Here is a 26,639-nt window from a genome sequence, read left to right as displayed (position 1 = left end):
ACCCATCTCAATGGTGACACCAAGTGGTCACTTGCAGGTGCTGATCTGAAACAACCTTGACAACGAGCCATTACATTTTTTTTTTCATTTTTTTTTGTATTTTTCTAAAATGTGAAGCTTGTAACCTGTAGGCTCCTCACAGTGCATAATGTTATTTTGGTCATGAAAAATGAATATTAATAAAATAAATCAAGTCACAATGTCTCACTTTTTTTATAGATTTTTATAAAAAAATATTCATTTCTCTGCTGTGGAAGGACTTAGCCTACTTCTTTTTTTACAGATAATTTCTCCAGTCTTTGAAAAAATCCTCTCACAAAGGACACTTGTTACTGGCATGCAAAGATATTTTTTTAGCAAGGACATACAAATAATTATATTTCAAACAATGCATACCTTGCTTTAGATGGCCCAGCAGTGTCAGTGGCAGGCCTATAGAGCTGGTAAGTCCCGCCCCCTTCGCTAACACCGCTGGACCTCAAAGTTGAAAAACCGTCAATGCAAGTGAATGGGAGAAAATAATTATTTTCTGGTCCCGTTTGAATTGTGCCATGAATGTGAACATATGTTGTCTGTGAATTTTTTATATAACTTTCCGTGTAAAGAATGATACAATTTAGCGGGTAGAAGTTTGATACGGTTAGACTTTGTGTGAGAGCACTTTGTGGACTACAACTCTCGACGCGTTTGAAACGTCAACACCACTAGCACACGGACTAGCTCACGGATCCCGCTAAACATGGCTGTGTCTTTGGTGCACTTCACCGCCTTCTTTCAGGGAGAGGACAAAATCGTTGAAGTTGGTGAAAACCACGGGTAAGTCAACTTTATGGGGTGACGTCACATAGGCGACATGTAGTCTTTCTCGTTATGTCTTTTCCACAACTGCTAGCTGAAGAATCATACCATATACTGTCAAACTCGTAACATGAAAAGTTATAAAAAAAATTCACAGACAACATATGTTCACATTCATGGCACAATTCAAACGGGACCAGAAAATAATTATTTTCTCCCATTCACTTGCATTGACGGTTTTTCAACTTTGAGGTCCAGCGGGGTTTTACGGAAGGGGCGGGACTTACCAGCTCTATAGGTACAGGGGGAATGCTACCATCCTCTGCACCCTGCAAAATGGCAGGATGAGTGCTCCTCAAATGGCGCATCATGGATGATGTATTGTTGCAGTAGGCTAGCTGCCGATCACAATACATACATCTCACTTTATTTGGTGTTTCCAAATGGAAATGATCCCACACCACAGATGTATGGCATCTCTTCTGTGGAGCCTCCATTTTTATCTATCTATATATTATCTATCTATCTATCTATCTATCTATCTATATATCTATCTATCTATCTATCTATCTATGTAGGCCTATCTATGCATCTATCTATCTATCTATCTATCTATCTATCTATCTATCTGTCTATATATATTTCTATCTATGCATCTATTAATGTGTCACTTTATGTATAGCCTACTCTGTCTGTCTCTAGCCTATCAGTTAATGTGTAAATTTAAATGTAAGCCTAAATATAACTAAACAAATCGCACTATAAATGTCACTATATCAGCAAAAATCCGCTATCTCAAAATCAAACTCCTCTCACAAAAACCCACGAGGTCAAGATGCGTTGACTTCACTTTTATACAGATGTGCGATTGTGTGGTCTGTTCCTGTCCCTGGCAATCCCTGTCAATCAAACGCTGATTCGGCGGACCATGCCACCTATCGAAAACACTTGTGAAACACTCCGAAGCTTCATTTAGCCGTAGTCACGTGACATGGGTGTTTTGAATCACGCTTCGGATCAGTGTTTCGAAACATCTGCGCTTCGGGATCTCGAAAAGCTGTCAGTTTCGCGTCAGCCATCCCAAGTTATATTGTGAGTAAAAGTTTGCATTGGAACTTTTGATTCTTCTTCTGCCTGCACCACACCATGACACATATCAGGAGTTTTATATTATACACTGGTATTATCTACTCAACAGGTAGAGATCCATCCGTGTTAGATATAGATCCGATCATCCGAGTTGCTAAAGACCCAAATATGTAATAATGATTAGCGAAACATTCATGCATTTAAAGGTTAAAGGGGTCATATAATGTAATTTTTGTACAAGCTAATATGATTCTTTAGGGTCTAAATTAAAAGTTTGTAATATACTTTAATTAAAAATTCTCATTAGTATTGTAAGAAAACACTCATTTTACCTGGTCAAAAACAGCTCTGTTTTCAGCACGCCGTTTAAGTGCCTATGTCTTTAAATGATAAACACAAAAACCATAACGCGTCGTTCATTATAAACGTGGGATTATGAATTTTATATTGATAACGTCGTACATAGAAAACATGCCATAATGTACCCTGAGTGTAAACAGCTTCATTCATCGTGAAGCGTGCAAGCCATTTGCAAAGATTAATATAAATATTAATGTAAAGGTTAATAAAATGTTACACTCACTTCAGTTCTTCTGGAGGTGCAGCAGGAACACGAATAGTTAGGGCCCGAGCACCGATGGTGTGAGGACCCTCTTGGAATTGCTCTGTTTATTATTAGGGCCCAAGCCCTGAAGGGGCGAAGGCCCTATTGTTTTCGTTAGGATTATTAGGGCCCAAGCCCTGAAGGGGCGAAGGCCCTATTGTTTTCGTTAGGATTATTAGGGCCCAAGCCCTGAAAGGGCGAAGGCCCTATTGTTTCCGGTAGGATTATTAGGGCCCAAGCCCTGAAAGGGCGAAGGCCCTATTGTTTCCGGTAGGATTATTTATTATTATTATTATTAGGGCCCAAGCCCTGAAAGGGCGAAGGCCCTATTGTTTCCGGTAGGATTATTAGGGCCCAAGCCCTGAAAGGGCGAAGGCCCTATTGTTTTCGGTAGGATTATTATTATTAGGGCCCAAGCCCTGAAAGGGCGAAGGCCCTATTGTTTTCGGTAGGATTATTATTATTATTATTAGGGCCCAAGCCCTGAAAGGGCGAAGGCCCTATTGTTTTCGGTAGGATTATTAGGGCCCAAGCCCTGAAAGGGCGAAGGCCCTATTGTTTTCGTTAGGATTATTATTATTATTATTATTATTATTATTGTTCAAGGGTTCGGGGGCTTTTGGGGCCTTTAACGTGCTCAAAAACTCATGAAACTTTGCACACAGGTCAGAAGCTGCGGCCATTAGGGCCGGGCTGAAGATGGTACCTGGGCGTGGCAGGGGGGCTCGACAGCGCCCCCTTGAATGGGGTCCGAGTGCGGTCCGAAAACTTGGTCCATATACCAAACACTCTTGCATGAATTAATATGAAACTCGGTACACATATAGATCTTATTGGGCTGAACAACTTTCGTGCTCTAAGTTTTACGCCAGCCCAACAGGAAGTCGGCTATTATGGGTTGTTTGGAAAACGCATGCTGTGGAATTTGATGTACTCCTCCTAGGAAATTCATCCATTCGCCTCAAAACTCGGTGTGCATGAAGTCAAGGCATTGAGGATGATAAATTGCGGACGGATTTTTGATATCTCGAACGGTTTGGCCAAGGCGAGGAAACGAATTTATGGCGAATAATGGGACACAGGAAGTGTATTATAACTTCTGCATACATTGACTGATCTTGATAAAACTTCAGCAGTGTGTTCGTGGTCAGAGGCCGATCACATTGATGTGACTATTGTGAGTCAAAGTTATAGCGCCACCAACTGGCAGCAGGAAGTGTGTCACTTTCAAAATGCTTTGAAATCACCCTCTTATTTTTACCCGATTTGCTTCAAACTTTATGTGTATAATGTAAACACACGGCAGATGTAGACCTGTGAAAGGATTTTTGATATCTTTAATACTGTTGCCATGGCAACGCTTCAAACTTTAATATTCTTTTTTGATGCTTTTGAGACTCTTAACATACTTGAAATTGGATGAAACTCGACAGACACATCACATTTATTAGCCCGTAGACATGTGCAAAGTTTCAGAAACGGGCGTGGTGAGGGGCTCAGTAGCGCCACCTTTAATCATAAGTGGGGGGGTTAGTTTTATCAACAGCAACAAAACTTGGTATGTGTATTGTTCTCATCAAGACGGACAACTTTCTAATTGACATTAACCATCTCAGACCAACAGGAAGAGAGATATTTTGGTTTGAATGTGGATTTTCTGAAGAATTTTCTCTCCCTCTCTCTGTGTCTGTGTGTGTGTGAGGGGAGGGGGGGATTTGACAATTGCTTTTATATTGTTAATCAAGGTTTCAGGGGCTTTTGGGGTCCTTAACGTGCTCAAAAACTCTTGAAACTTTGCACACAGGTCAGAACCCACGGCCATCAGGGCCGGGCTGAAGCTGGTACCCGGGCGTGGCTGGGGGGCTCAACAGCGCCCCCTTGAACGGGGTTCTAAAACTTGGTCCATATATCAAACACGCTTGCATGAATTAATATGAAACTCGGTACACATATAGATCTCATCGTGCCGAACAACTTTACCCTGGTCAAGTTTTACGCCAGCCCAACAGGAAGTCGGCTATTATGGGTTGTTTGGAAAACGCTTGCTGTGGAATGTGAAATACTCCTCCTAGAAAATTCACCGTGTCCCCTCCAAACTCGGTGTGCATGTAGTCAAGACATTGAGGATGCTAAATTGCGGACGGATTTTTGATATCTCGAACGGTTTGGCCGTGGCGAGGAATCGAATTTATGGCGAGAAAAGAGAAACACGAAGTGGAATAACTTCTGCATACATTAACTGATCTTGATCAAACTTCACCAGTGTGTTCGTGGTAAGAGGCCGATCAGATGGATGTAGCTATTGTGATTCAAAGTTATAGCGCCACCAACTGGCAGCAGGAAGTGTGTCACTTTCAACATGCTTTTGACAAAAGTGGGGGGGTTAGTTTTAACTACAGTAAAAAAAACTCAGTTCATATATTGATCTCATCGACCCGGACAACTTTCTAATTTAAAGTCATAAGCTCTGACAAACAGGAAGTCAGATATTTTGGTTTGAATGTGATTTTTTGGAGAATTCTCTCTCTCTCTCTCTCTGTATCTGTGTCTCTGTGTGTGTGTGTGGGGTGTGGGGAATTTGTCTGTTAGGAGAGGTTTGCTTTTATAATTGTTTTTCAAGGTTTCAGGGGCTTTTGTGGCCCTCAACGTGCTCGAAAACTCTTGAAACTTTGCACACAGGTCAGAACCTGTGGCCATTAGGGACAGACTGAAGCTGGTAACCGGGCGTGGCAGGGGGGCTCAACAGCGCCCCCTTGAATAGGGTTCGAAAACTTGGTCCATAGATCAAACTAGCTTGCATGAATTAATATGAAACTCAGCACACATATAGATCTCATCGGGCCAAACAACTTTCGCACTCTTAAGTTATACGCCAGCCCAACAGGAAGTCAGCTATTATGGGTTGTTTGGAGAACGCTTGCTGTGGAATTTAAAACACTCCTCCTAGAGAATTAATTAAATCGCCACCAAACTCTGTGTGCATGAAGTCAAGACATTGAGGATGCTAAATTGCGGACGGATTTTTGATATTTCGAACGCTTTGCTCGTGGCGAGGACATGAATTTTTGGCGAGAAAAGAGAAACACGAAGTGTTATAACTTCTGCACACATTAACTGATCTTGATGAAACTTCAGCAGTGTGTTCGTGGTAAGAGGCCGATCAGATGGATGTAACTATTGTGAGTCAAAGTTATAGCGCCACCAACTGGCAGCAGGAAGTGTGTCACTTTCAAAATGCTTTTGACAAAAGTGGGGGGGTTAGTTTTACCCACAGTTACAAAAATCAGTACGTATCTTGGTCTCATCGAGCCGGACAACTTTCTAATTTACAGTCATTAGCTCTTGTGCCCTCAATACGCCCTCTTGTGTTCAAAATGATAGGCGGAGAATTTTTTTTCCATCATTTAGGTATGTGACTGTGAGGATATTTTCCCACCGGTTAATCGACGTGTGAAACTGGGGCTTTTAAATGGATAAGCTCGTGGATCAAGCAGTGTGATTAAAGGCAAGACGGAGGCTCACTGACATAACTTATCATAACATAACTTATTTCAGCGTTTTGTTAATCAACGGCCGAACTAACGTTACCCCAATCCGATCGTGACTGTCCCGGTGTTAGCTCTAGTAAAAGTAAAAGGTAGTTAGTAAAAGGAGGGAACACCAGGGGGCTTACTGGACATCTCCAAGAAAAAAGGTTGGTATCCAAACTTAATCAGTTAGTCAGTTAATCATAACAGTAGTCACTTATGTGACCCACGACGTGTGAGCAGTAGCCTGGCGCACTAAAAATATAAGCGGGAGAATGTTATCATTGCAAAGTGGTCAGGCTAATGTCTTGTGTTTATTCCACAATACTTATGGATAAGCTGTTTGATTTATAAACATTAGAATATTTTCAAATTTCACCCACCCTGCTGTGCATGCACATAGCTGTTCCTCAATTTGTGTGTTTCCCATTTGAATGGTCAGCGTATGAGGCGTCGGCTGCTTGCGCTGGGACCTAACGTTACAGTATAGGCTTTAGCTTCACTTTTTATGAAATTATTCTGTAATCGGTTGCATATTATGTCGTGGATACATCCCTCGAATGCATACTGCAGTCCCTTTTGTCTTGCTCTCTCAGATTTTCACCTGTTTTGCCAAAAATGACTAATTATCTCCTTGGGAATGTCTGAAACCGGTGCATACTGTAATAGACGTGCCAGGCGCGAAAGCTTGACAGGCGTAGCAACAGTAACTAAGGAGGGCGGGGCTTAGCGAAGGGTCAATTATATAGGTCCGTTACCCTATAGGTAGGGCTGATCAAATTACATCTTTTACACTGAAAAATAACAATTGTGTAGTGGGACGTATTGTGGCGCTGTAATTAGACTAATGTGCTTGGGGTAGTGCAGGTCCAATTACGAGCAGGGTGGTCAAATGTCACTGGAGAGGGAGAGTCTCCAGAAACTTCAGATGTTTTTAAACAATAGTCAAAGTGCTAAAATACATTTTCATTGATCAGTTTACTTCTTGCATTGTTGGTTTTGAAGTAGCAACACCACACCAGACATGGTGACTGCCTTTTACCTTCAAGCAGTTCACACGTGTGCAGGTTGGAGACAGAATCTTAATCCTTTGAAAGGCTCTCTTTTGTATGTTACCCTTTGTAGGAGTAAATAGGTGATTGTGCATTGACTAAATCAGGCCCTGAAATGTATATTTCGTGAGGATACTAAAATAATCATTCTTTGAAAAAACTTAACCAAATATAGTAATCATCTGTAAGCAATTAGATTTAAATGAAATATATATTTTAATACACTTTACAGACAATAAAATAAATACAATTAGTGGTGCAACATATCACAAAATTCACTTGGATCATTTAATGTTTTTGAGCCACGGATCAGCAAAAAAAAAAATATATATATATATATATATATATATATAACGCGAAAGAGGAATTAATTCGGTGTTCAAGCTTCTCTTTCTCTCAGCGTGTGCGCTTCGGGCGCGGATAACGCGTGAATCCCTATTTTCGCCTCTTCTTCAGAGTTTAAAATTGTTGGAAGCTGTAAATTGGCAAGAAAAAAATGTGTCCACATTAAAACCTTTCACTCTGTGATGGTTATATTTAATCTGCGAATCACATGAGTGCCGAACCGTGGCCTATACGGATTCAACTGGGATCCGTTACACTCCTAAAAACAATGCATAGTGTTTGTTAGCCTATAAGATTATGAACTAAATATGAAACTTCTTTGCAGTCACTTTCACACACACACACACACACACACACACACACACACACACACACACACACACACACTCACTCACTCACTCACTATAGTCAAAACAAACAGAGTAGGGGAAAATATTAGCTAGCTATATTGATAATAATGACAATAAACAAGGAAGGAATGCCACTGCAAGTTAAAATTCACTATTAGGCCTAACTTAGAAAGTAGCAAAATAAGTCATTCAAATCGTCACGTGACACAGGGGCATGCATTCCAGGTGCAAGTCCGCCCACACCGCGATGACGATTTTTTTTTTTACACAAAAACCAGCATACGTGTCTTCTGCGGTATAGTTTTACGTATCACCGTGAAATAACAAGGACTATTACCCGAGAAAGAAGTGTTGGATTGCTGTTGCCGGATCTTCCTCTGAGAAATTTCAGCTAATACTTTTCAGCAAGGTATGTGGCATAATGTTTCTTTCCAGTGAACAGGATTGTTAAGATAAAGTCAGGCTTTTTCGATGTTGTGTAAAATATAGTTTACATGTTCAGATTTACCGAATGTTAGGTGGGTTTTAAGTGTGCTAGCAGTACACTAGTTTGTTAAATTAAGTGAATTTGAAAAGTAGGCCTAAATTTAGGCCCTGAATCGCATCTTAAAAATGAACTGAAACTCAGCATAAACTGCTTATTAAACTAGCACGTTTGTAAGAGACGTTTTACTGTTATGTAAGAGAAATATATTTCGCGTTTGGACCAATTAATCATATTGGCTAGGCCTATATGGTTTTATGTTCACAGGATCACTGCACTAATGTGACGCTGCGTGAATCCTTGTTCTGTTGTTTATTTGCATTTTGTAAACCACAGTTTTTCAAATCTTGGATCGCCGACCCCTTCAAAAATAGGTCGCCAGGAAAATGTAAAGAAAATTCAGTTACATCGACATCGAAAGAGAAAACTATATGCTGAGTTTGGTTCATCTTTGTGAAGCACGCGGCTCTCCACAAAGTTGACCGAAAAGAAACCAAGACGGCAGTGTGTTTGTTTTCTTTATTTTACAAAAGCACAATGTTCTGTTTTATCGTGAGTGTACACACTCACACACTTTGCAATTTCGAATGATGTCCTGAAGAAATGGAGTATGTTTTTATGTTTCTTCTGTTCGATCGCGCCGGCGCCTATACGCGCACAACGCCATAATCCACTATTGCAAACAATTGTGATGTTCATTGTCATGTTCATGCCTGTTCATTATTAAAATAAAATAGTCACCGTAACATATAAAAAATGACACTGCTGTTTATGTAAATAGTCAAACAGTTGTGAGCACTGCTCCACTGTGGTGTTTCCAAGCATATTTTTGCACACGTAAAGAGTATTCTTTTTTCTGTCAATCATTGTAAAGTGAGAGAAGTATAAAGCCAATAATAAATAATAGTTTAGCATCCACATTTTTTTTCAAATATTCGTGAGCCCAACGCTGGTTACTTTAAGTTTTGCTTAAAAATATTTTGTTTTGGCTTAGCCTATTTATTTTTTTCATTCTTTTTCTGCTGAATAGGCCTACCACAAAATGGCGACCGAGACGGGAAGTTAGGGTAGCGATACTTCCGGTCAAGCCGCCGCCCGCTACGATCGCCATTCATTCTCAAAATGGACTGAACAGCTTGTTTTCTCTGTCATTAATATATCTGACAAAAGTAAGAATAGCAGATGTTGTCCGTTTTGTTGATAGTTTTCAGGGAGCTGTGACAAGATCGAAATTAAAAGGATTTGTTATGGAGTGAGGGGAACTAAAATAGACTAGGCTATAGGGAATGTGAAGGTACTTCACGCAGTGTTGCATTATGGGACGTGGGCGCCATCTTAGGAGGCACGATCTCTGTTTACCTTTTCGCCGCCCGTTGCTATGACATGTAATAGTTGGTGTGTTTGGCTAAAACGAGGTAAAATTGAAGAAGAACGGAAGAAATTTGAAGAAAAAGACAAGGGACCCTATCGGGAGAAACTAAATGCCACTGCCAAAATTTTAATTTAAAAGTTATTTGGACAAACTGTCCGCGATAAACAACGTTGATCCATATTATTTAGCAGCCCAAGACTGGATTAACGTTACAGATCCAGACGCACTAACGTTACCTCCGCTCACAAATCTGGACATCGTTAACTTTGTTTTTGAATTGAGTGCGTACACTTTGCAGGAGTTTAAGAGCTATACATCCCTTCAAAATAGACTGATGTATCTTTGCCCATCCCAGTTTATGTGTAACGTTACTTAAAAGAGTCTTTGTGGATGCAATCACATAGACTGTAAAAAAAAATAGTGCAATCAGTAGAAAAACAGATACAAGCCACTTAATGTATTTATTAAGCAGTTATATAAAACCTTGATTCACAAACATTTTAAAAAGGTATGTAAAAAGATGTACAGAATATCAAAACAAATTGTTAATTGAAAACAAAATAAATATAATTTATTTGATTCATGCAATGTGGCCTGGCTTTATCGTCTGCTAACATGAACCACAAAATCAACATAATTCATCAACTATCCTACAAGTCATCAAGGAATATACAATACAAAACCTCTAGCTTTGTACAACTTTTAACAAACGTTTTTACAAACCAGTTGATTTAGCAATCACTGCTCAACACTTGGACACGTTTGTAAGAGCACAGCAGACTAACGTTATGACAACTTTATCCAAGAAAACCACAGTCTCACCCTCACATGACAGAACCATATTTATGGGAATTTTAGAAGACAATATTTTGTATTTGTTTATTAAAATTTCCTCATTATTGCGGCAACCCACGCGATCATGGCGTCTTCTCGTCAGCTCCTCCACCTGCTTCCCATGTTGCTGGAAAAACGTATTCCTTTTGTTTATTTTCCTCCCTGAACGATCGTGTGACCTGCTATGGCAGTTCTTGATCGAGCAACACTGACCAACAATAACGCTGTTATTAAAAACTCGACAGAAAATCCAAAAACAGCCTCCTACACACGAATTCAAATACAGCGGGTAGAGCGGGATAGGGCGCGATCCTCTAAATATGGCGGCGGACGCATAATGTATCACGGCGTGACGTCACCTTCACATTCCCTATAGCTATGTGTGAAGTGTTTATTATGTTTGTAGAGTTTATAATGTTTGTAGGCCTATATGACATTTCGCTTTATTTACCAGTTTTATTTTGAAAATGCAATAAAATGCCTGTTTTTTTTGTCTCTCAAAAACAAACGAAAATATTTCTAATGTATTTTTTTTAAGAATGCAGCAAATGATAGTAAGCTACTAATTGGTTGAAATTCTTATGGGTGGTTAATTTTATGGTTAGCATCCCTGTATAACTAAAAATTAGTGCAGAATCAACTTAGCTTTGCGATCGCGTCAAGTATCAGCCAGTGCACGTGAATTTTTGTGCAATCTAGTGGTTTAAAGGGGAATAAAGTAAAATACCCCATTTAGCCCCATTATAATGCTTTGCTTGACTTGTTTGCATAAATGGATGTAGGCCTATATGCGGGTCGCGTCAATAAAAAAAAAAAGGGGGTTGCTCTAAAAAGTTCAAAAACACATTTAAATAAACCCATGCAAATTCTGGTAATTTCTAAGTGTCAAAGACAAAATGCATTTTACATTAATGAAAGGTTAATGAGTGTCGGGAAAAAATTAAATCCCTATTTTGTTTATGTGTGTGTGTATATATGTGTGTGTGTGTATATATATATATATATATATATATATATATATATATATATATATATATATATATATATATATATATATATATATATAATATGGGCTGTCAAAAGATTAATCACGATTAATCCATCCAAAATAAAAGTTTGTGTTTACATAATATATGTGTGTGTACTGTGTATAATAATTTTGTATATATCAATACACACACACATGTATATATTTAAGAAATATTTGCATACATATACTGTATATTTATATCTAATTTATATTATATATAAATATAATGTTTTTATAAATAAATTACACTTTTCTTAAATATAAATACAAGCATGTGTGTGTATTGATATATACAAAATTATTATACACAGTACACACACATATATTATGTAAACACAAACTTTTATTTTGGATGGATTAATCGTGATTAATCTTTTGACAGCCCTAATATATGTATGTATATATATATATATGTATATGTAATAATATATACAGTGCTATGCATAAGTTTAGACACCCATGCTAAAGTTGACTAAAAAGAGGAATAAAAAATCATCTTTTGGAAATTGAACTTAATGCCTTAATTTAAAAAATTAGGAAAAATCCAACCTTTAAGGACACCAATTTTCTTTGTGAATGAATAATGCATCGTAAATAAATAAATGTTCTTCCTTAAAATACATGGTGCATAAGTTTGGACACCCCTATGTTAAATTCCCATAGAGGCAGGCAGATTTTTATTTTTAAAAGCCAGTTACTTCATGGATCCAGGATACTATGCATCCTGATAAAGTTCCCTTGGCCTTTGGAATTAAAATAGCCCCACATCATCACATAGCCTTCACCATACCTAGAGATTGGCATGGTTTTATTTCAGTTAGCCTAAAAGCTAGTTTGATTTGCATTGAGAGATGATCTTATGGAAAGTACCCCATGCCAATCTCTAGGTATGGTGAAGGCTATGTGATGATTTGGGGCTATTTTAATTCCAAAGGCCAAGGGAACTTTATCAGGATGCATAGTATCCTAAAAAATAAAAATAAAAATACTTAAAAATAAAAATCTGCCTGCCTCTATGGGAATTTAACATAGCGGTGTCCAAACTTATGCACCCTGTATTTTAAGGAAGAACATTTATTTATTTTCGATGCATTATTCATTCACAAAGAAAATTGGTGTCCTTAAAGGTTGGATTTTTCCTAATTTTTTAAATTAAGGCATTAAGTTCAATTTCCAAAAGATGATTTTTTATTCCTCTTTTTAGTCAACTTTAGAATGGGTGTCTAAACTTATGCATAGCAGCACTGTATATATATATAAAATATCCAGTACTCAACATTTGTCTGAAGTGCATCAAAGTTGTCCTAAAACAAGAACAGGTAGGCTATTGTTAAAAAATCATGTATCACTTTGATGAAAGGTTTTGATTCACTTCAAATGTTGACTGTATATGTGATGCGATCTGGGAAAACCCACCACATGGTGAAATTTTACCTATTACAGGTTTTGATATCATATGGATGCTGGTGTCAAGCCCTTTCCAAATCTGTTTTTATTTTTATCATAGCTTATTGGTAGCAGAAGTTATGTTTATCTGAAGTCGGCCGATCTCAATGATTTTCTGGAACGGAATTTTGAGAAAAACAGGTTTAAATAACTGTCACCGTTGAGACGCGTCCATCTCGCGATTGTTATGAAACTGCGTGACGTTATAGTTTAAACAGGATTGGCGCGAAATGCGCACTATACACATTCACTGTACATGTATGTGGTTTATTTTAAAGGTAAACTATCTTTGTAGTGTTACGAGACGGACAGGTGTATGGGATATACGGCGATTGTTTAGTTTTTTTCACCTCTGCCGGGCGTTAATGGTCGCATAGAATGCATTAGAGAAAGAGAGTATTTTCAGCTTGACACTATAAATCGCTGTTTTTCTGCACTAAACAAGGGAATTTTGCAAAGATATTTTCAGAGATAAGAGAAAAGATGTTATAGAATAATAATTTAATGGAAAAAAAAATTTGACAAAAAAACTGACATTCAAACTATTTTGGAATTTACTGAAAACGGCCCAGCGCGACATCCGACGGGTTTTCCCAGATCGCATCACATATATCTCATTTTATAAACTTTTTTTTTTTTTTTTTTTTTTTTTTTTTTTTTACATTATTAAAATATTCTGGCAGTGTCCTTGTTTTTTTCCAACATAAATATCATCACTTGCCGGAGTCCCTGTTGCAAGCTTCATTCCGGTGCTTGACTGCTTACTTTATTAAATGTTTAATTAAATTGTTAAATAAAGAAATCAATGCTTAATTAAATGTTATTGTATAACTTTATAATCTGCAAGAATGATAATAATTTTACTTATAATTTTTGAACATTGAAACCCAAACTTTTTCTGATGAGTCCCCTCCCCAGTATAAACCAAATAATCAAATTGATATCAGAAACATGCGACAAGTTGACTATAATAGCTTAAATGAACAACTACTACTCAAATAGAAAGTTATTAAATTGGAGGAAGCCTTAACAGGAGCAACAGATGTGTAATTTTAAAATGATCCCTTTTTTTTTTTTTTCTTAGATGCCTAAGCTGAAGAGTTTTCGAATGCGGCGCAAGCCATTGATCAACAAAAGTAAGGCTGAGGTTTCTAATTCATTTGCTTGTGTGTGTCCGGATGTGTCCGGCATTGTTGCAGCCAATGAGGTAAGATTGCAGTCTGCAGAGGTAAATGTGAAGTTTCTAGACGTAACCTCCAGTGTAGCTTCAATTGTCAAGCATAAGATACAACATGTGTGTACCTGGAACAAAACAGTTCTTAAAGACATTCATAGTGAGGGTGCAAAATTGATTAAGGATAGGCCCTTGTGTAAAAAAGTTACTGAGGGATATGAAGATTTTAATTTTCCCCGTTGGATTAGTGGCCAATACACTGTTTTCAATAAAATGTGCAAAGTAGCACTAGAACAAACACTGAATGCAGAAAAGAGCGAGTTGTATGAGAGACTGCAGGAGATTTTGTTGAGTCATGAATCTTGCCTGGTGCACATAAATGGAGACACTTGCGCTATAATGAGACATAATGATTTTTATGTGGTTGTAGACTGTAATGTTCGTAATGCACATGGTCTGGGATCAGACATTGGTACATCAGTTGTGGTGTTTAACACAAACTGGCACGATCTGTTTTTGCACATTGATGCCCTTATGGTGAGTTTGAATGCACATACGTTCATTATATGTGGAATTAACGTACAGGTTATGACATCAGATATGTCATTATATGTTAACAGTGATGTTGATGGAGAAACTAATACATGCACTGAAAACAACATTAAAGAAAGTCCAGTGTATCCATCAAATGAAAGAGAAAGCATTCATGGATCTTTTCATCAGGGAGACAGCAAGTTAAGGTGGCCAGGGAAACAGTGTATTGCTGTTTGTTTGGCTGCAATGGCAATGCACAGTGTACACAGTGTGTTCTCATGGGAAACAAATGATTTAGATAACGTGGTAACTGATGGTGATAGTTTGTATGGCAATTTGCATCAAAGTGGTTCAATTACTGATCCGACAAAGGAAAAGTTGTTGTCCATTCCAGATCTTCCTCAGCACTATGCTTTTAATTCGAATGGGTTTACATTTGAATACGGTGACTTTGTTTCTGGATATGTAGACATGGTTGATGAAGAATTTCTTATGTCTGGTGCATGTGTGACATTAGCTGATGGTTTGCAAACAATGTTTGAAAATTACTCCACATGCTTTTTTACCTTGAATGGTAATACCTGTGCAATTATTAAGCAAAATGGAAAATTTGCTGTGGTTGATTCTCATGCCCGTAGTGGTTCTGGGATGGTTAATGGTGATGGCTTCAGTGTGGTTGTGTATCACAAAACATTGAACTGTGTCTTGAGGCACATACAAAATTTGGCTGCATGTTTTGGCGGAAACCGAAAGATTTTTGAAATAAGTGGTGTTTGCGTACACCAAGTTATAACCAGTAATAAATGTGCCAGTCAGGCAGAAATCCTAATTGCTAAAACTGAACAAAGGAATTGTGTTGGTAAAAAGAGAAGAATTCAGAGTTCACAGTCATGTCTAGAAGAAGAGAGAGAATGTATCATGAAGAAACAGAAAAAACCTTGTAAAGAAGGCAATGAGGCAATTGAAACAATTTCCAAAAGTAATGCAAATGCAGATGTAGTTTGCTTGGGAAACATAACTACTACAATGTTTAATTTCAGTCCACTCTCTCATGAAAATAAACAAAAATTATGTAGTAAACTGCATGTAGAGTTTCAGGTTGAAAATCTAGCTTTGCCATCAGACACTGGACCAATAGGTAGCCCTTGTAAAACAGAAAGTATTGTAGGTGATGGGAATTGTTTCTTCAGGGCAGTGGCAAATGTGGTGTGTGGTACACAAAAAGTTCATAGGGTAGTTAGACTTGCAATTGTAAAACATATGGAATTGCACAGTGTAGAATACAAGAATCAGTTAAGATCTCAGTACTCATCTATGGGAGACTATTTATCATGTTCAAAAATGAAGTATGTAGGATCATGGGCCACTGAGGTGGAAATTCAAGCCACAGCAAACTATTTAGGGGTAGACATTTATACATTTCATAATGGGAAATGGTTAAAGTATAGTTGTATGCATGAAAAGATGCATAACCAAGGCATATATTTACAACACTCCAATGGAAATCATTATGAAGTTGTTGTCTGTGCAAGACGATCTGAGAGTCATTTCTGTTATGAGTTATGTCAAAACAAAAAAAATGATGTTAAACGATTATACACAAGACAAAGTGTAAAGTTACAGAGTGAAGTTTATGTAAAGCATGAGACACCAGATTCTATTTGTGAAGATACAAATAAAGATGCCTCTAATAAGAACAGTTATTTTCAAAAATATTATTTATTAAAAAGAGCCAAAAGCAAAATTAAGCTTAACAAGCAATTTAAGTATCATAACAACAAAGAGGTTCAGCAACGTGTCAAAACTATGACAAGTATTAAGTATTATACTAATGTATTATATAATGAGTCACTAAAACAAACAAGTAAACTGAAATATCGTACCGATGCACAACATAACCATAAAGTCAAGGAGTACAGCAGGGTGAAATATCGTACCGATGCACAACATAACCATAAAGTCAAGGAGTACAGCAGGGTGAAATATCGTACCGATGCACAACATAACCATAAAGTCAAGGAGTACAGCAGGGTGAATTATCGTACCGATGCACAACATAACCATAAAGTCAAGGAGTACAGCAGGGTGAAATATCGTACCAATGCACAACATAACCATAAAGTCAAGGAGTACAGCAGGGTGAAATATCGTACCGATGAGCAACACAAAAATAAAGTGAAAAAGTATAGCAGGATGAAATACTGTAATGATGAAAAACACAGAATTACAGTAAAGGAAATAAGTAAGTTAAAGTATTCAAATGATCCGTTGCATAAAGAAAATGTTAAAAGATTAAATAAGGTGAAGAAAGAGCAGCTAAAACAAAAACAACATTTGTTTGATTTTGTCAAAAACACCTTTGCACAAAAGGTTAATTCAGGCCTAGATTTTGTTTGTTGTGTTTGTCACAGATTGTTATTTAGGCAGCAAGTGTTATGTTGTGAAAAAGATCATTACAATAAAAATTCAAACGTGGCGTCAGTAGCTAACAAATGTATTACAGATGTTTTTTTGCACAAGTGCAACAATGAATGTGTTCTGCCTTGTGAATTAAAGTCAAGTAAAGGTCAGCTTTGGATTTGCTTTACCTGTCATTTTAAATTGAAAAAAGGTGAAATGCCAGCAGAGAGTTCTGTTAACAAACTGGACTTGCAACAAATACCAGAAGAACTCCGTTGCCTTAATAACTTAGAGCAACATTTGATTTCATTGCATATTCCATTTATGAAAATGTTGGCTTTACCAAAAGGTGGTCAAAATGGAGTTCATGGTCCTGTCACTTGTGTGCCAGCTAATGTTAAAAACACAACAAATGTCTTGCCTAGAACAGAAGCTGAAGGGTCTTTCGTATGTGTGAAGTTAAAGCGCAAATTAACTTATAAAGGTCATTATAAATATCAGTATGTAGATACAAATAAGATTAGACAGGCTTTATGTTACTTAAAACAATGCAACAAATTTTATTCAGATATAGTTTTTAATGATGATTGGTTTAATGAGTTTACTAGGCAAGAAAATGAAGATGATAAAAATGACATTGAAGAAAATGAAGCAGAAAATGAAGTTGATGAGGAGTTACATGATAGGCAACAGCACTGTGTTTTTATGGACACGTGTTTACAGCCTGTAGATATAGGGCAAGAAGTTCTTGATCAGTACTTTGATGGGATCTTGAGTATTGCTCCTGCTGAAGGGAATAATCCAGTGAAAATGCTTGCAGATGAAACAAACGAGGCAAAATGTTTTCCTGTTTTATTTCCAGATGGTAGTTCAATTTATAGCGACAAAAGGCCACAGAGATTAACATTGTCACGCTATTTTAATAATAGAATTTTGCATGCAGATGGAAGATTTGCACAAAATGTTGATTACATTTTTTATGCACAGTATTTGTCTGAAGTTGAAAAGGTAGTGGCTAGTGTATCTATTGCTCTAAGGAAAGGACATGGCTGTAGTAAATCCATACCAAGTGATATGTTTAAAGACACAGAGACCTTGAGGCAAGTTCTTAATTTTGATGAAGGATACAGGTTTTTGAAACCCATCCGAGGAACTCCATCATTCTGGCAAGGTGTGCAAAAAGATTTGTTTGCTATGGTTAGACAGTTAGGCATTCCCACTTGGTTTTGCTCGTTTTCATCTGCTGACATGAGATGGACAAATTTGATGTCAAGTATTTTAAAACATGAAGGAAGACAGGAAACTTTAGATCAGCTAGAATGGGCTGACAAATGTGAGCTTTTGCGTCGTAATCCTGTTACTGCAGCTCGCATATTTGATTTTAGGTGGCATTGTTTTTTAAAAGAGGTGCTTATGTCACCTGTTCACCCCATAGGAGAAATTGTAGATTATTTTTATAGGGTTGAATTTCAACAACGTGGTTCTCCCCATGTTCATTGTTTGTTTTGGATCAAAAATGCTCCACAAATAGATACAAATTCTGATGATGAGGTTGTTGATTTTATAGATAAATATGTTACTTGTGAAGTGCCCACTGAAGATGAGAACTTACACAGTATTGTCACATCTGTGCAATGTCACAGCAAACATCATTCTAAAACGTGCAAAAAGAAAAACACAGTCTGTCGTTTTAACTTTCCTAAGCCACCATCAATGCAGACGTTCATATGTCGAAGAAAGGTAGATGTGTCTGAGGTAGACGTGCCCGATAATGGTGATTGTACAAATAGTTGTCAAGATGGAACTAAAAGTAGACCTGTAAATGATAACATCAATGTAGAATATGCTCGTGGCATAATGACAGCAGTTAAGATAGCTGTTTTAGAAGAGAAGATAGATTCTGTACAAACTTTGTTTGATAGTGTTGGAATAAATCAGAAATTGTTTGAGATGGCATATAAATGCATAAATAATACCACACACATTGTCTTGAAACGGCAATTAAATGAAGTGTGGGTTAATCAGTATAATAAGTTTGGCCTTCAGTGTTGGAATGCTAATATGGACATTCAATATGTAACAGATGCTTATGCCTGCATTGTTTATATAATTTCCTACATTTCAAAATCTGAAAGGGAAATGGGTTTGTTGTTAGCTAATGCCCAACGAGAATCAACAACTCAGGGTAATGTGGATGCAAAACAAGCTTTGAAAAAATTAGGGACCGTGTATTTACACAATCGAGAAGTTAGTGCACAGGAAGCAGTTTATAGATTAACCAATATGCACTTAAAAGAGTGTTCAAGGAAGGTTCAGTTTATTCCTACAGGTGACGATACTGTTCGTATGAGTTTGCCACTTAGCATTATACAAAACAAGTTGAACTCTCAGAATCTGAAAAGTGAAGATATGTGGATGACAAGTTTTGTTGATCGTTACAAGAATAGACCAAATCAGCTTATTTTTAATGATATGTGCTTAGCCACATTTGCGTCAGAGTACCGAATTGCATACAAAAGTGAACCTACTTCCAATAAAATTATGTTACAAAACAATTTGGGTTTCATTGTGAAAAGAACACGCACTCAACCTGCTATAGTCCGTTTTGCACGATTCTCAGTGACAAAAAGTCCAGAAAAATTTTATCAAAGTTTATTACAACTTTTTCTTCCATACCGTACTGATAGTCAACTTAAACCAGAAGGATATAATAATTATGAACATTTTTATAGGGAAAGTGAGGTTTCTTTTAGCGATGGATCAACACAATTAGTACAACATGTCGTAAATACAAACAGAGCATTTTTTGAAAAGGATGTCAATGTGATGGACACTGCACAAAATACTGTTAATAATGAGGGCATTTTAGAAAATGCATGGTGTGCACTTTGTCCTGAACAGCAACTACAACGTTTTGAGTGTGAACAGCTTAGACAGGAGACGGATCAGGAAGTAGAGGGACATGAGATCATTCCAGATTTACCATGTAACAATCAGCAAATTGCTCAGATAGAAAGAAGAGATAATTGTCTCAGTCGTGTAGATGGGTTGAGCTTAATTCGCTCTTTAAACAAAACCCAAATGGCTGTTTTCTATAAAATTAGACAGTGGTGTTTGAATAAAATCAGAGGAGAAAACCCAGAACCATTTCATGTTTTTATTACTGGTGGAGCAGGCACAGGAAAAAGTCATTTAATTAAAGCCATACAATATGAAGCAACAAGATTATTGTCTCAAACAGCTCTGCAACCAGATGACATTACTGTTCTTTTAACCGCGCCTACGGGAATCGCCGCATTCCAATTAAAAACTTCCACAATTCATACAACCTTTTGTATTGGCATAAATGTGAAGTTGCCGTACACCCCTTTGAGCGAAAACAAGCTAAATTCTTTACGCGCAAAATTCCACGGCCTTCAAATATTAATTATAGATGAAATCTCAATGGTAGACCATAAACTGCTAACATATATTCATGGAAGATTGAGACAAATTAAGCAAACCGGAGATTTTTCTATTTTTGGTAATATTGCCGTCATAGCTGTTGGCGATTTCTTCCAATTAGCTCCTGTGAAGGGTAAACCACTCTTTGTGGATGAACCAGGAATTGATTTATGGATAAATTACTTTGGTGTTGTAGAGTTGACACAGGTTGTTAGACAACAGGACAGCACTTTTGCTGAATTATTAAATCGATTAAGAAAGCGAAGCAAGAAATCTCCACTAAAAAATGAAGATTTGGAAATATTAGCAAGTTGTGAGAATGATGAAAATAACGACTCTTTACATATTTTTTCTACTAATGATGAAGTTCATGAGCACAACCTAGAGCAATTAATTAAAATCTGCGAAGATATTGAAACTATAGAGGCTGAAGATTTTGCACGTAGCAAGCAAACTGGTAAATTAGAATTACTCGTTGGACATCATGTAAAAGTTTATAATACAAGCTTGGCAGCAAAGTTGCTTTTAGGCATAAATGCACGTGTCATGTTAATTAAAAATCTTGATGTCAATGATGGACTAGTTAATGGTGTTTGTGGTACAGTTACACACATTGAACGTTCAGATAAAAATAAATTACCTGAAAAGATTTACGTTTGTTTTGATGATAGTAACGTGGGGATAAAAAGCCGTAAGCAGTGTTTGTCTGAGCCAGCAAGAGTGTTTCAATCCACACCAATATATGTAGAAGAAGAAACAGTTTGTACGAAAGGTGGACTTCGTCGGCAGTATCCTTTAAAATTAGCTTGGGCATGCACAGTACATAAAGTTCAGGGTTTAACTGTCGATAGTGCAGTAGTTAGTTTAAAAAGAGTTTTTGCTGCTGGGCAGGCGTATGTAGCATTAAGTCGGGTAAGAACTTTGACTGGTTTGACAATAAAAGACTTCAAAGAAAAAAGTATTTATTGTAATGACAAAGTCTTCGAGGCAATTAATAAAATGTCTTCTTTTATGACATGCAATGATTTAGATTATACAATGCCAAATAGCTCTTTTTCTGTATTTTTGTTAAATGTACAGAGTTTGCAATGCCATAAACAGGATTTGATGGTTTGTCTTCAACAATTGCAACCCATGTGTATTGGTTTAACTGAGACATGGTTGCCTGCTTTCTATCATTCACACAATGTGCACTTAGACAATTATGACTTTGTTAATCTTTCTCGATCAGCAGCATACACAAATGATAGTCCTCTTTTCAGTGATTTGAAAGTGCAACAACATGGTGGCGTCGGCTTATATACAGCATGTGGTGTGGAAAACACTACTATAACATTCCCAAATCTTAACTTGGAGTGCGTCCTGACACACTTCACTGAAATTGACATTTTACTTGGAATAGTGTATAGACCACAAACATATCCTTTATCCATTTTCAAACAAAATTTAGGTACATTGATTAATTACATGACTTCAGTCTGCAATAAAATTGTACTTATAGGAGACTTTAATAATGATGCATTGAAATCAAAATCCCTGTGCTCTTTCATGTCAGATAGTGGTTTTGATCAACTTGTTAAAAAGCCAACAACTGAAAAGGGAACCTTAATAGACCATGTGTACGTGAAGAACATTATCGACTTTTCTGTGCACACAAACGTTGTGCCAGTTTACTTTAGCACACATGAGGGAGTTTTGTGTTCATTTCAAAACTTACATGTTTAAATGTGTTGGACAACTTGTTCCACAACTGTAGCTTATAGATGATATATTACTTTTACACAGATCCATCAGTGATAAAGCCTTGATTTGGTAGATTTCATTATGTACAGATCTAATTACATGGTAAAGGAGACAGAGACCCCGAGACAAAGCTTAGCTCTATCTTTTCGATCCTTGTTAAACCACATTCTTTAGCTGTTCTATTCTGTGCTTAATTGATTGCAGTAATTTATTTTATTCCTATGTGCAATACAGAGTGTGATACTATACGCTCGGTGAGTGTGCTGAAAAACACTCCCAGTATTAGATTTACATAAACACACAGTTCTGATCTGTGTTTTATTAATGTGCGTAATAGAAGCATTTTGGTTATTCCTATGTGCAATACAAAGTGTGATCCTAAACGCTGGGTGAGTATGCTGAATGAAACCACCCAGTATTAGATTTACACAAACACACAGTTCTGATCTGTGTTTTATTAATGTGCGTAATAGAAGCATTTTGGTTATTCCTATGTGCAATACAAAGTGTGATCCTAAACGCTGGGTGAGTATGCTGAATGAAACCACCCAGTATTAGATTTACACAAACACACAGTTCTGATCTGTGTTTTATTAATGTGTGTAATTAATTGCTGTGTTTTGGCTTTACATGTACATATTAATTAAATCCTTCAAAAAAATATCTAAACAAATATTGATTTTCTACAAACATATCAAATTATTTCTAAATAAGTTACTTTTTTTATTAACACATTTTAACAAAAAAGGTTTTGTTTTTCATTTCATTATGTACAGATCTAATTACATGGTAAAGGAGACAGAGACCCCAAGACAAAGCTTAGCTCTATCTTTTCGATCCTTGTTAAACCACATTCTTTAACTGTTCTATTCTGTGCTTAATTGATTGCAGTAATTTATTTTATTCCTGTGTGCAATACAGAGTGTGATACTATACGCTCGGTGAGTGTGCTGAAAAACACTCCCAGTATTAGATTTACATTAGAGATGCACCGATTGATCGGCTGGTGACCGGAATTGGCCGATTTTCACGTGATCGGCCATGACCGGCGACCGGCCGGTCAGTCTGACATATGCCGATTTTATGCCGGTCAAATGCACTCGGGCGCCGCATGATTAACCTTTTGAGAGGTATGGTCTCATATATGGGATTTTTATTTCTGTGCCCCTGAGAGTAACGTTACGGTGCCACATTTAGAATGTTCAGTGACGTTGCATAACTGCCAGATTCAAACTGTGCTTTCGCGCGTTGGCTGGCGCTGAGCCAGAGTCGGACGCGTTCAGCGCTGTCATATATCATAACTAAGCAGTGTTTACTCTATTCTTCTCTCAGTTCACCGGCCACTTTCTTGCATTTATTTCGGGAGAAACTGACGAATTCGCGTGCTTTAAATCCGACTGACAGGACAACATTGCGGCACCCATCTCATGTTATTGATCAAGATTATTTATAAAGGGTTTTAAACGACCAAACACACTCACTTACACGTATTTGAGAATCGGAATATCAGATAGGCTAGTTGATGACATGGTAAGCAAGTTTGTTATATTATAATATTTTGAATAAAAAAGGAAAAGCGAAATAAAAGCGACACATCTATCATACAGTATTATTGAGGCTGCGGTGTATCGCGTGACGCGTCCCCATGGAAACATTAAAGGGAACGTTCGCCTTGAAAAAACTCACTCTGGGGGTGGGGGTGTCGAAGTTAGAATATTTTAAACTTACGCGTGAAAGGGTTAAAGAAAAGATCGAAAATAAATATTTGTGTGTGCTGTAAAGTGGTTAGAAAAGAATTTAATCGGAATCGGCTAAAATCGGTATCGGCAGGTCAAACTCAATGAAAAATCGGAAATCGGAATCGGCCTAGAAAATTGTAATCGGTGCATCTCTAATTTACATAAACACACAGTTCTGATCTGTGTTTTATTAATGTGCGTAATAGAAGCATTTTGGTTATTCCTATGTGCAATACAAAGTGTGATCCTAAACGCTGGGTGAGTATGCTGAATGAAACCACCCAGTATTAGATTTACACAAACACACAGTTCTGATCTGTGTTTTATTAATGTGTGTAATTAATTGCTGTGTTTTGGCTTTACATGTACATATTAATTAAATCCTTCAAAAAAATATCTAAACAAATATTGATTTTCTACAAACATATCAAATTATTTCTAAATAAGTTACTTTTTTTATTAACACATTTTAACAAAAAAGGTTTTGTTTTTCTTGTATTGCAACAGCCGGTGTATAACACAACAATACCTAGAGTTCTACTTTGTGTACATTTCATAAAATCGACCAACTTCGCTATATTAAAGCATAAAAACATGTCGACACCCATAATATAGCCTATTATACTTACTGAAAAAAATATTTTTACAAATCAAATACATTTACATACAAATTTATGATTGTATTACATACAAATTAACAATATATGAATATTCTGTATACAAAAATGATTACAAACATTACATAACTGTTATTGCAATATTTGGATTTCTATAAGTGTCATCCAATTTATTTAATTTTAAATTGTCATTTAATGCCTCTAAAATTCACATAAAACACATGCCATACTTAATGTTTACCTTAATCTCAAGCTAATGTACCTACTAAAACATACTTGCACTATGCTGTTGCTAATACAAGTTTTTGCTTTTCCTTAGTTAAAACAATAACAAAAAGCAAAAATACACTGGTAATGGTACTCCAGGTTAACCACTTGGGTGGGGTTCGATTCCCTGCAGTGTACTTGCTTGTTATTATTAGCTACTACAAAATACATAAATGCGTTTACTTTATTACTTTATTAATTTACTTGACACACACACAAAAAAAAAAAGGTATCTATCTATCTGTCAAAAATGACATTATATGGGTCAATGACGTGACAAGTCATTTTTTTTGCCCAAAGGCCTTAATAATAATAAAAAAACAAATATATAACATCTGTAAGTAAGGTAGCACAACTTGATCTCTTTTACTGAATCCAAAAGATTTTAATTATAATTTACTACATATAAAGGTATTTTAAAGATTTTGAAGAGTCAAAAAGTCATTCGGTAAAACCGATATAGTAAATATTTATATGGAATAATATTATTTTTAATAACTAAAAGAACTACAATAATACAAATATAAAGCAGATAAGGCTATTTTTTTTACATTTCCCCTTTTCTCCTTTCCCTGTGCAATGTTTTACTTGAATATGTTGGAGTGTTTAGAGTAGTCCAATAAATGATTACATTTATGAGATCAATGATAATTTGTTGTAATATTTCTTCTGTGGTACACACTATATACTATCTCAACATCAATGTCAAATCAGTTTTTAACTTTCAAATCAATGGTTAAACCGAATGACTTTTTGGTGACATTTTTTCCATCTTGTAAAAAAAGACAAAAAACAGTGTTAATTCATTGTACAAACCACAAAATCTTAAACTTAAAATAACAAAAAAAATAAGTAAACTAAAAAATGGTTTCAAATATAGTTATATCTCCATTCTATTTTTTTACACTTTTAAAAACCTTATTCGTCAATGACCCATATATATATATATATATTGTTTCTAACTGTGTGTGTGTATGTGTATATATATATATATATATATAGCTCCAAAAGTGCCCGAAAGGTTGACAAAATAATAATAAAAATAGCTGCGAGCAGCAATGAAGGGCCAAAGCCGGCGGCACCGCCACCCTGGTGCCTTTAGGTAACAAAAGGCACCGGGGTAGCGGTGCCACCAGCTTGGGCCCGTAATCGCTGCTCGCAGCTATATTTATTATTATTTTTCTTACGACTATTCGGGCACTTTTGGGGCCCTTAACATGCTCAAAAACTCTTGAAACTTTGCACACGGGTCAGAACCCGCGGCCATCAGGGCCGGGCTGAAGCTGGGACACGGGCGTGGCAGGGGGGCTCGACAGCGCCCCCTGGAACGGTGTCCGAAAACTTGGTCCATAAATCAAACACGCTTGCATGTAATAATATGAAACTCGGTACACATAAAGATCTCATCAGGCCGAACAACTTTCATGCTCTAAGTTTTACGCCAGCCCAAAAGGAAGTGGACTATTTAGGGTTGTTTGGAAACGCATGCTTAGGAATTTGAAACACTTCTCCTAGGGAATTCACCCGGTCGGCACCAAACTCGGTGTCCATGAAGTCAAGACATTGAGGATGAAAAATTGCCAGGGGATTTTTGATATCTCGAACGGTTTGGCCGTGGCGAGGAAACGAATTTATGGCGAATAATGGGACACAGGAAGTGTATTATAACTTCTGCATATATTAACTGATCTTGATGAAACTTCAGCAGTGTGTTCATTGTAAGAGGCCGATCACATGGATGTAACTATTGTGAGTCAAAGTTATAGCGCCACCAACTGGCAGCAGGAAGT

This window comes from Rutilus rutilus (genome assembly GCF_951802725.1).
Source record: "Rutilus rutilus genome assembly, chromosome: 9".
In the NCBI taxonomy this organism is placed as follows: Eukaryota; Metazoa; Chordata; class Actinopteri; order Cypriniformes; family Leuciscidae; genus Rutilus; species Rutilus rutilus.
This window is presented reverse-complemented; position numbering follows the sequence as displayed.